Raw genomic sequence first — 12,412 nt, forward strand, 5'->3', positions numbered from 1 at the left:
ATGTGGTTCTGTTGAAGCAGTGCTCCTGTAGAAGGTGCAGTTTTCCTCCAAAGATCCAGCGATGATGTGGAAAAGGTCCGACTTTCCTCTGGGATCCAGTAGAAAGGTCTGCCCTCGGGTCCCAAACCCCAGTTTTTTATCTAGGTAGGAAAGGCTTGACTCCTGCCCCTGGTTGGGGCATCTCCCAATGGGATGATGTAATCTTATCAGTCACACAATAGGACTTAATGGCCCATTAACGGAATATATCTTCTGAAGGAAGGATGGGTTGTGAATAGATAACGATGATCATTCCCCGATCTTATCAGATGGCACATCAGCAGAGGATATCTCCCATAGAGATAAGGATCACCACCCCTCCCACATTTTAACAGATGGTGATAGAATACACATTTTTGCATTGTACCCCAGGACATAGAGGAGGCCAGGAACATATAGACAGTGAAGTAAGAAATGAAACTCTTAGTTCTAGAAACTGTTACTAATCAATACAGACTGTTGCTCAGCCAAGACCATGTTAAATTCCTGAACCCAGAGCAAGAGAAGAGAGACCTAACAGAATTAGGAGAAGTTTATTTTTCTTTCTTTTAGATAATAAAAAGAGGAGTGCGTATTAGAATGGGGCATAGAGTAGGCGATTCTGATTAGTAGTCCCTTCTGATTATCTCATCCGGTGGGGAGAAGGAAGAGGGTGATCTGGTCGAAAACTTATGATAAAAAGGGGGCTGCATCCCCAAATCATTTAAGAGACATGGGGAAATGCCCCATAACCTCTCCCTTTATTTGAATAAAGTTACAGGACTCCTCTGTCTCCTTTTTGGACATAAATCTCTGGCATCGTGGGTTAATTTTTCGAACAGAAGTAACCTGCCGCGGGGTCTTGGTGTGCCCCTGCAGCCCTTCGTGAGGTGTAGAGTGGTTCTCCGGTGGCTGCCCCCACGTGGTACATAGCGCTGCGCGGTCCCGGGACTGCCTGCAGCCCTCCGTCACACCCCCCCCCCCCCCCTCCCCCCCAGAGCTGGCCACGGACTAGGGAGCCACTTCACTACCGGAGTGGGCCAGGCCAGGGCCCCCTCTTGACAGCAGCCGAGGGGGTGCGGAGCGGACGGCTGCGGTACCATCAGCCATTTAACACTGCGCGGTGCTGTCACCTCCATATCTCCATCTCGTCTTCTGCTTGCCCCCGGTTGCACTCTCAGGGGCGTCTACACTCGCCGTCTGGTCAGCCTTGCTGGGAACCTGCTGCCCCAGTGGCTCTTCCGGAGGGGCCGCGCCACGGCTGCACCCGAGTCTCAGCAGGGCCTGGTTGCATGCGTGCGATGCGGTGTGGAGCTGTCGAGTTACACGGCAGGCCGCGGGGCGGGCCAGTGCAGTCGTGGTAGCTCGAAGAGAGGAGATACTGGGTGGGATGGCGAGTGCGCTTCTGCTTCCTGTTGCGCAGCAAATGCCCCGGCAGCAGCCCAGCGGGGGCCGTGTGACCCCGCGGAGCAATGAGGCAGGTCAGGCTGTGCACAGCCAGGTGGGCAACTAGCGGCGGCCACAACACGGGGCTGCTGGCACTGCTGGTGCCGGTGGCGAGAGAGGGGAGCCGAGGCCGACAGTCCCAGGAGGGTGATGAGGGACTGGCCACCTTTGCCGAGCTACCCTTCTTGCCACACGTGGCTGATTCCGGCGAACTCAGGGTCCCCACAGCCGTATGGGTAGTCTGATGTGGGGAGCACGATCAGTGCCATGCCAGCTGTTCCCACCCAGCGCCGTGGTCCCCCGAGGTGTTTTCCTCCCCGTTCTGGGAAGAAGACGTAAAGGACGCTAAATCTGGGAGTGAGCCGTCCCCGGGAGCAACTTCCCTCTGCTGGCCACCTCTTTTTTTCCCTCGATTCAGCTACCTTGTGATAGCTGTGGTGATGCTGAAAAGGGGCCACTTTGCACAGGCACTGATAGAGGTGGTGTGAGAGCTCAAGGCAAGGACCTTTCAGTGGCATGTGTGAGGGTAGAAAGGTATCATCCATAGCTGCTGGCAAAAAAGGATGAGGGCACGTAATTGGTTGCAGTAATGCTTAATTGCTAATCTTTGCATACTGCTTGCTGAGTTGCTCCTTTCTTAGGTAATGGGGATTTGTATGAACCAGAACTGTATGTGGTCAGTATTTGCAGATGATGTTAAATACCCTGTTGGTGAATTAAATGTAGCAGTTTATATGGCATTCTGCAAAAAAAAGTGGCGGGCCTTTCTGTGTTCCTCAATTCTTAACAAAAATTAAATTAACAAAACCCTGTGAAAATAGCTTTTACAAAACATCAGATTTTTTTCCTACTATTACTAAAGACAAGAATAGTCATCTTGTCTTTAAGAAAGTAAAGATTGGCTATTACTCTTCAAGAACATCAAGTGCTTTTGATCAGGGTTTGTGTGCATCTGTTAGCCTTGTTCGTCTTTGGAGAACTTTTGCAGTATTCAGATGATCAGTGTAGGCTGCAGACTGCAGTGGAGGACTTCAAGGCTTCCAGCAGAAGGAAGGTGCTGTCCACTTTCTTTGTCTGAACCTTCAAGGTCCAAGGCTTCAATTTTCAAGCCTTTTGAAGAGCTCCAAATTAAGACATGAACATGTGCTTGTATTTTCATCACTTTAGTCACCACTGATGGTTTAGTGAAGTTATCCTGTGCATTGGATTTAATTGACTAGTGAAGTATGTACTAAAAATACATCCTGTATCTCCTTGATTACCTTCCTAGAAGGGTTTGACTGGAGAACAAGGAGTTCTGAAGAGAAATATTTGGTATACTAAAAGTAGAAGTAGAATTTAGGAGTTTGATTGCAGAGCACTGCATGCATATATTAATGGTAATACAAATGGTTAAGGAGGATGCATCTTTTTCTGTCCTCTCTCTATGCTTGTTCTCATTTGAAATACTTAGCTTTCTGAAGGTTGGTTTTGTTAAGAGCTACTGGGTTTCTGAGGAGGTGGGGCAGTGCTGGCGCATGATGTGGGTGTGTTTTTTTTTTTTTTCTAGAATAGTGAACAAGGAACTTGTGCCCCACCCCAGCAGTATGAAACAGTGCAGGTATAAAAAGAAGGTCACAGAAATGTAGGCTAATATGAATCTGAAAATGCTTCAGTGACGCAGCTTGCCTTCACCACCCTGCTCTGACTTGCCCAGCTAGCCCTGAAGGTGAGACCAACGCCGAGAGTGGGCTGTCTCCCAACTTCTCTGAAGCAGGAGTCCAGCTAGGGCTGTCCGCCCTTACTGCGGCAATATCCATGTCCGAGGGGAGGCAAAGGAATGAGGAGAGACCTTTTCAGGTTCCAGGGTAGGGTTTATTAGGGAAGTGGGGGGGAGACAACTGGGCACGAGGGAAGGGAACCCAAAAAGGCAAGGAACACAGGCGTGCAGCAACTTAAATAGGGGACCTCCCACAAGGGAGGGTACAATACAGCAACCAATCGCTACAACTTAGGGGGGTAACATAAGGCGGGACTAATTATACATACAACCAATAGGGGGAAACATAGGCAGGGAGACATATGTAACATCAAATCATATACCAAGAAGGGGATGACTGATACAGAAAATACTGGAAGAATAGGAGGGGCTAGGAGGGATTGGCATAGGCCTGGGAGGGGATTAGGGAGAAGGACAGGGAAGAGTCTGGAAGTGGGTTGGGACTAGGGTTGACTGATCAGGGAAAGGCAGGAATTAGGGCAACTGAACTACAATAAGGGGAGGGGTACAAACAATGGAACAAACCATCTGACAAAGGAAAACAGCAGTTAAATAACGTGATGCAACACTTCAGTACTTACCCAGGTGTTTCACTCCAACATGGTGATTGTCCTTCACAGAAATGTAGTGGCAGGCTTATAATATACTTGCAGTGATGAATTTTTCCTGTCCCAAATTGACCAGTGAAATACTTCGGCTCTTGATTTAAACACCTGAGCCAGCCATGTTTCAGGCTGCAGAAGCTGAGGCTGGTGTGGTAGAGGCAGGGTACAGCCCTGGCTGCTGGTCACGACCTGGCACCCACAAGTGTGCCAGGGGTCCCCTGTGCTGCCTGTGCATCAGCACCCAGGGTCCCCTGTGCCGCCTTTGGGGGCTGGGCCTTCCTCATTCCACCTCTGGTAGCCTCAGGGAAATAGTGCACTACTCCATCTGCTTTAAAAACAAACAAGCAAACAACAAGCCTACTTAAAAAATATGCAAAAGTCTTCAAACTACTTACCAGTGGTGCCTTGGAGTTTGTTGATGGAGCAAAATTCCAACCAGAAACTGGAATGGATCCAGAATGGGGGAAAATCTGGGAACCAAATTCCCCTCAGAAACCAGAACGGATCTGGTATGAGGGAAGACCTGGAAACTGGAATCCAGCTGGAAACTGGAATGGATCTGGTATGGAGGAAAATGCAGAAACTGGATTCTGCCCAGAAACCTTAGCCCTTCGAGGGGCCTATCAGAAACCCTGGCATCATTCTTAACATTTCTGATCACTGAGTTCCTCAGCTTGGCAGTGGTGACATCAAACCTTTGACTCAGGAGCTTGGACTGGCATTGGAGTTGCATCTCTCTTTAGAAGCATCCAGTCACATGTCTTTTAAGGCATTGTTCTGAGCTGTTACCAACAGCTGTGCACTGTAGCTAATTCATTGTAGTGGATTAAGACTTGTACGACTGTGAAGATAGGTAGAGGATTCTGACTGTAGGATTCTTGGGCATCCATCTTTGCTGTTCTTGGAATAAGTCATTCTGTTAGTATCTTCTTCCTCCAGGGTTCTTCCAGCCTTATTGGACCAGCGTGGGTTCTGGGTGCTGAGACTTCCTCACTTCAGCCATCTGCAGGGACTGCACTTGCTGGCACTGCTGGCTCATGAGCCACAGTCCACCTGTTGCCTGAGAAACTACAGGAGGCACTGGCAGCACATCCTTGGAAGCATGTTTACATGTGGCTTTTAATAAGATTGTCAGGAAAAAAAGAGGTATCATGGTGAGGCTGCATGGTGGTTGGCAAAAACATGAAGATCTGATGGTTGTCCATTGATCCATCACTTTTATAAATGTATTAAAAAGATGGTAACTTGGCTCAAACTCACCAATTCCATTCATGTTTACACCCACTCCCTGGTGCTGGAGTTTTATCTAGCATTTAGCTGAAATCTTTCAGGAATGCAATTATTCAACAGCTTCCTTACTCTAAATTGGCAATTTTCTTGTATTCTTGACCTTTTATTTTTCTTCATAAATATTTTGACTGCAACACCTTTTTCCTAATATTTCATTGAATGAAACAGTGTGACTAAGTAGAGTGAGACAAGAGGAGAGCCCAAGAATTGTACTTTGCTTCTGACCAGCCTGGAGCAGATCCTTCTACTGTGGTTTCTTCTTTCTCTTGGGAAATTCCCCTTTGGGGGGAAGCTGGGTGTAGACATTTTCAGAACATGCTGTCATCACAACTGCTGCAGAGCTGCAGGAGGAAGGGAGGGGACTGGGGGAGTGTGGTAGGGGCCTAGGTGTTCTTGGTAAAACAAAGCATAGAGTTGCAGTATCAGCAGTGAGATGATTGTCAATGACAGAAAAAACATTTCCATTTCCTACCAAAGGTCACAACACTTAATAGCATCATCGATATGAACACCACTGAAGACCAAATCAGCTCAGTATGCAAGGCTAGTCTGGGGTCATCTACAACAAACCCCACCAGCAGCTGGACCAGCAGAAAGGCCCAGAACTCCATGGGCAAGATTCTTGATCAGAACAAAAGAGGAAGAACTTCCCTATTGAGCAGAAAGGATGCAAGGACAAAAATGCTGAGCTGCAGGCTGAGTGTAGTGCTGTGAGGGATGGCTCTCCCACCACATGCCAGTATGGGGAGGTGCAGCAAAGCCTTCTTGTGAAGACTGGCTGTGTTACCTGCCATACAGCTGCCTTATGTAAGATTCAGCTCAGAACTGGAGTGCCTGCACTGAAGTGTTTGCACAGATGGCAACACCTGGGCTCCAAGGGTGATTCAGTTGCCTTCACTGAGACTTCTCATGTTGCTTGAGATACTACAGGAAATCTGAGACACCTACAAGGAGGTTGCAGATGCAACACAGGATCTCCCAGTACAGCACATTGAGATCTGAAATAACATCCTGAAGCATCCAGTTTGGTGCTCAGCACTGTCAGCAACCAGGTCATGTCCAAGGTTATTTAACTTCCCAACACAGTCAAGGGATTCTAGGAAATAATTTGGTTTGCCACGAACTAGACTCCTAATGTCATGGCCAGGCTGACTATACTGATAAGATCTCTATTATGGGGACCGTAGGTACCTAGTTCACATGAAGATGACTAAATGTAGATATTCTAGTCTTCAGCCCTCGATCAAGAAAAGAAAAAATACAAATCTGTGCATGTCAAAAGCACACTGACACCTCAAGCTAAGCTGTTGCTAGTAGCCTGCTCCACAGCAGCAATGCCAAAAACGTCCTGAAGTTAACTATGGTTGCTGTTGACTCCATTGTGCCTCACAGGCAGGTTGTTACCAGGGTATTTAAAAGTCAAATCAAAGAATAATCAAGGGAAATTAACTTTCTGAGAACAATAGGCCTGGGCAGGTCTTCTTGAATGTGCTGAACTTGTCTTTTTTCAGTATGCCCCAAGCACTGCATAAGGAGTTCAATAAAGAGATTCATTTTGAGTGGCTCTAGACCTCCTCCAGTAGGACCAGGTTCCAGTGACCCATCTAAGTGTGTTACAAAGGCGCTCAGTAGTGCTCCTAATCCACTTCTTGTGCTGATTAACAAAAGCACCTACTGGTCTGGGACCCTATCCATGCCTTGCTGGCCAAAGCGCGTCTCACTCTGGATGTGTTTTGTGCACACCAACCCTATCACTAAGGTATTATCTGAAGGACTACTCCCTCCTCTTAGTCTGAGATTTCTGAACATAATGACTTCCTTCCACCTTAGGAACTAGATTGCATCCTTCTGCTACCCTCATTTTTGCTCAGCTACTTCTCACCTTTTCTCCTCTACATTCATGCTCAGGAGCTGCAGTCTGAACCAGCACAGTGTTTTTAAAACAAGTCTCTATTTTGGAAGTAGAAGAGAGGATGGAGTACAAGCTCTTCCAGGAAGAATATGGTTGGTTTGACACTATAGTGGCAAAAAGCTAGTGTCCTATGAAGTAATAAAAGGGTATTTTAAAGAAGCTCATCTTGTCAGGACTGTAAGCTGATTTATGAAGGCAGGTGTCAAGTGACTGTGAAACTGTTGGAGCCATGACAAAGCAAATTTTATTGTTGCTTTTGTGGTTTTGTATCTTTTTCTATAAAGGCCCAAACTAGTCTAAGCAGAAGTACTGTGCTAATTAGGAGTTTAAATAGATTTGATGGCGTTCAGGATTTCTGTGTAATTCCAAGGCGTGACAAGCCAGAAAACTTGCCAGTTTTGTATACTGACTCTGAGAGCCAGTATAAAGTTCAGCAAACAGTGAATGTGCTCAGCAAAGGAGATGAAAAATCAATTGTTACACAGTTGCTGCACCTGCTGCAGTGACATGTTTTCCTTATAATGTTCTTATGTTGGCTGCACCCCTTGACTTATGCACATGAAGAGGGGTCATTGTGCCTCTTTCTAAATGTTTGCATGGGGTGATGGAGGTTTCTGTGATTGAGGCAGTGGAAACTGACTGTGTTATGTTTCCAAATTATACGTGAGCCCCCTTTGCCAAGGTGAAAACAGTTCTGCAAAGGAGTAGGGCAACATAGCAACCAGGCTTAATGTCAGCAATGCCACCTTGTTTATTTGACATGGCTCACCTTCTTGCCCACTCTGTCTGGGCCCCGGCTAGCTCCGGGCAAGCCCTCATCAGGAGTGGCCTCTCCGCAGGATCCCAAAGGGAACCCAAGGTAGAGGTATAGCTCCATGCTATAGCCTGGGTGATTGGTCTGGGGAGAATAAAGAGTGCAGAGGAGACCTTTTACGGATCCAGAGGAAGGGTTTATTGGTGAGAGTCAGGATACAGGTCAAGAGTCAGGGAGAAGGAACCGCAAAATGCACAGCAAATAGCCGTGCATCGACTTAAATACTGGGGAGGTCCTAGGGGAGGGTACAAAACACTGACCAATTGCAGCAGCTTGGGGGAGGTACACAGGGTGGGGAGGAATATGTAACTAACCAATTAGGGACAACATGGGTGGGAACACATTTACTACATCAAATCATATACTGAGGAGGGGAGAACTGACACAGAACATTCTGGAAATATAGGAGGCGCTAGAGAGGATTGATGGGGCTTTGGGTGGAGACTGGGGAGACAGGCAGGCAACAATCTGGAACATAGGTCGGGTTTAGGGCTGATAGACAAGGGTAAGGGCGGGAAGGGATCAAACATTTTCTACAAACTCTGGTGCAAACATAGAACAAACCAACATAGAAGAGAAACTAAACTGAACAACACTGCAACATTTATTTATCTTATATGGAGCTTGTTTACAACATTTTATGCTACTGTAACACTCATGCTTTCCTACAGGTGCTCTGCATGTGTTGGGCATAAATATGATGCTATCACCACAGATTCTGAATTCCATGGATGTGTTGTTTACAGGCACATCTGTGCCCTTCTCTGACCAGGTCAGATGTATGAGCCAGTTGCAGACAAGTAAAACTTCTGTTAGTGCACACTGGGGCTGTTCACTGTGAGGCTGTGTCATGCCAAGGAGGGCATCGAGTCCTGTGCTGATAGACAGAGATGCTCTGGCTGGGCCTTGTACCCAGCCATGTTTTGTAACCTTGGGTGAAAAGGAAACTGGTCACATGTGCTATCCTTCCTTTACAGATCCTTCCCAGTTTCAAATTCCTCATGAACCAGCATGAGAAAATCGAATCTAAGGTGTATTTTGAGAATGGGGAGCCCTTGGAGGGGAGCTGTGTAGGTCTTTGTTCTGCACACATGGAGTGCAGAGAGGTCTGCAAGGAAACACTGCCCAGTGCAGGGTAGCTCAGCCTGGCTGCTAACTTAGGAGGAATGAAGTGAGGGGATGTGGGGTGAGGTGAGCTGACTTGCTGTAGGAGGACATTTCTGGGCTTGCTGCCATTCTGCTGTGCAGTTACAGGTTCTACCCACCACTATGTTGGGAGGTGAAACTGGCAACTTGTGACTTTGCAGGAGTATTTCTTAAAGAGGGCTGTTGTTCTTGCCTTAGCAAAACTCATCCTACCATTCCACTGGTCTTTCCAAAAAAACATCAGTTACATAGGTACATAGTTACCAGCTATATAAACTGCTGGAATACTTGCAAAATAAAAAAGCTCTACTTTTTCCTCAGTCCAAGCATAAGCTTTTCCTGCAACCTCTCCCTGCCTTACAAACCATCAGACTCCTGCATTTTTTCATCAGGTCTGCAGTCTGCTTTTTAGATCTACAAGATCAGCACCTCTGGCATAAAAATTCAGAAATAATCTAGGCAGGTGTTTGGTTTATGACAATCTCAGCTGCAAAATTTCTGGCCCTGTGTCAGTGGAATTATCTCAGTCCTCAAATCCTCACTATGTTCTGATTGCAGCATTAAATGTGCTCTTTTTTCTTTACGCAATGGAGTCTTTTTCAAAGGAATGACTTCATAATAAATAATAAACATATAAATTTAAATATTGCATGCATGCCTGAAAACCATAGCACAGAGCACTGAGAGGAAATATTCTGGGTTGGAAAATCTTTTGCTGCACGAGTCAGCTATCCAGATAATGGGTCTTTAGAAGTATGTAGGACAAATAGTTCTGTGAAACATCTGGGACTCAGCAGCGGGAAAACCTCTGTTAGGCTTGCAAGATCAGCACACAAGAGTGATTGCTGATCAGTCACTGCTGCTTTGCAGAGAAAACAAAGGCTTTTGCATTAAAGCTATTAATAGTTTTTACCTAGTCCAAATGTTGCAAGATCCATTCATTTCCCCAGACCATAAATGAAAAAAATTTTAGATAGTTTTCCAGATCGCGGTTTCGTAATAGACTTAATTTATATTCACTTGGTCCCACGTTTTTCATGTGCCAGCAGTAAGTTCTGTGGAGTGCCTGGATGAGCCACATCTGGTTGAAAACTAACCAGGTATAAAACACAGCAAAACTCCTTTTCAGATCATAGTTTCCTGACTCAACTCATCCAACAGCTAAAGGGACACTGCTGCAGGAACAAAAAGGGCACAAAGGTCTGGAATTAGGTTTTTTGGTGTCATCATCCACTAAGGCCATTTTATGCTGCTTGTGGGAGCTTAATCTCGTTGGGCTGGGTGCTTTTCTTCAATTTCATACTACAGTGGAATGAAAGAATAGTTAAAAGAACACTTACGATTTTAATCAATTTCCAATGTGCTGTTTCAGTCTAGTTTGTGATTGCTTCTAACATGAAAAATGCCTATTACTTCCAGAGAAAAAACAAAGATGACAACAATAAAATAGTTAATGATTTCATAATCAGGCAGGTGAGATTGTGTACATTGCCCCCATAAGGTGGCAATTTTCAATTACATACTACTATATTTAGCAATGGCTAGCTAAATGGCTAACTAGATGTCTAAAGGCACAGGTCCTTGCAGAGCCTCTTGTGTCCCATTGTTGGGGGTTGAATGGTTCCCTTTTCTTTCTGTGGAATTTCTCCCATTGTTATGCTAAGTAGTTGTGGCTGCACCTTCAAACGGTAATGTTCTCTCTCAGGGGGGTGGGTGAAGGGAGGGGGGGTCGGGAGACCGGAAAAGGAAAGGTGGGACGGGGGTATGGAGTGGGCTGGGAGTCTCTCGTTTGGCTTGTGGAGTGGGAGGAGACGCCCCGGCGCTCTGATCTGGCATCTCCCCTGCCATCCCAGCGGCGAGATCCACTCTCCCTGCTGTTGGACATCACTCTGCTGCTCTCCCACCTCACCCTACTACCTCCGGACACCCTGCCGAACACCACGACCGACACCGTGAGGAGGGGGGAGTCGCTTCCCCATCCCTCTCAGCCCTGGGCTGCTGCCGCCATCACCCAGCCCTCTTCAACTGCGCGGGACCTGCCCTGCCCCCAGCACCGGTAACTGAGCGCAGGGAGACAGCCTGTGGCCAAAAGGGACTGGAACTGAGTTATACTGTTCTGTTTTGTTGTCAATTTTTATAGCTGTTGTTGTTTTCTGCCTTCTTAGATATCAGTAAAGAACTATTATTCCTATCCCCACATCTCCTGCTTGAAGGCCTCTGATTTGAAACTAAAATAATTAGAAGGGAGGGGGTTGCTCTCTGCATCTCAGGAAAGGGGTTCTCGCCTTTCCTTAGCAAATACCTGTCTTTCAAACCAAGACACCCATGCTAATTTGGCTCAATCTGAGAAGCAGACCAAAGGCATTAATGTTTGGACACACTTAATAGAATTCCCCTCTGGTAAACTGGGAGTGGAATTCAACTCCAAACAAAGGAACCTGCTTGTGGGTGTATATAGGAATCTGTCTGAGTACTGTGTGTCTAGGCTGTCTTCCCACCTAGCAGAGATGGATGGTTTGGTGCTGGAAGGAGTTATCTAGAATACACAGGGTGCAATAACCTCCCAACAGGACCAGTGGCTCTGACAGGATCTTCAGGATATGTGCCCTCTGCCATGTGGGGACTGGGGTTTACACAGCAGAACTAGAAACCTTTGTTCATATATCTAAATCCTCCCACTAGCACAAAATCAGCCTGGTTCACTGGCTAGCCACCAGAAGCAGGTTCAGCTGCCCATACACAAGTACTTGGTGTTCTTCAAGGCATTTTCTAGCACCCAGAACACTGTGTGAAGTTGGCAGATGTGACACAGAACTAATAGGAAACCTTCCTCTACCCCTGGGGTAGCAGTGGGAAGGTAGGTGAGATTTCACATGGGTCCTGAATGCCGACTTTGAGGCAATAAAGGCAACTCCCAGAACTGGCTTTCCATCCATTCACAAGCTGTGATGAGAATCGTGTCATGCTAGACTGGGTTTTGGCATTGCAGCTCAAATTCAAGGGGTTCTGACAATGTTTCTGTGGTGTAAGATGCTTCTTGATGCCAGCCAGGACATCTCAATCAATTTGTTAGGTAATGGGGATGTTAATGACATGGTAATGATCAGCATATAAATTAGTTGCTCTTTTGTCAGGATTCAAAATACCAGGCCTTGCTGTCCTGCACACCAATGTAATGCCTGGACTTGAGAGGGATCATTAGATTGAGTAATGAGGTTCAATGAGAGATGTCGCAGAATTCACCTCCTTGCAGCCTTCTGGCTGGGAGGGCCTAGTCCTTGAGCCAAACCACCGTCTTCCTGCAGAGGTCAGCGTCTATCCCCAGTGACACAGTTTTATCTTAAATGGTTGTCCTCTCAAAAGTATTTTAACAGCTGGAAAAGCTGACCATCTGGCCATGCAAACTGCCCCTCTGGAAGCAG

Source organism: Sturnus vulgaris, chromosome 5, assembly GCF_052056855.1.
Source record: "Sturnus vulgaris isolate bStuVul1 chromosome 5, bStuVul1.hap1, whole genome shotgun sequence".
In the NCBI taxonomy this organism is placed as follows: Eukaryota; Metazoa; Chordata; class Aves; order Passeriformes; family Sturnidae; genus Sturnus; species Sturnus vulgaris.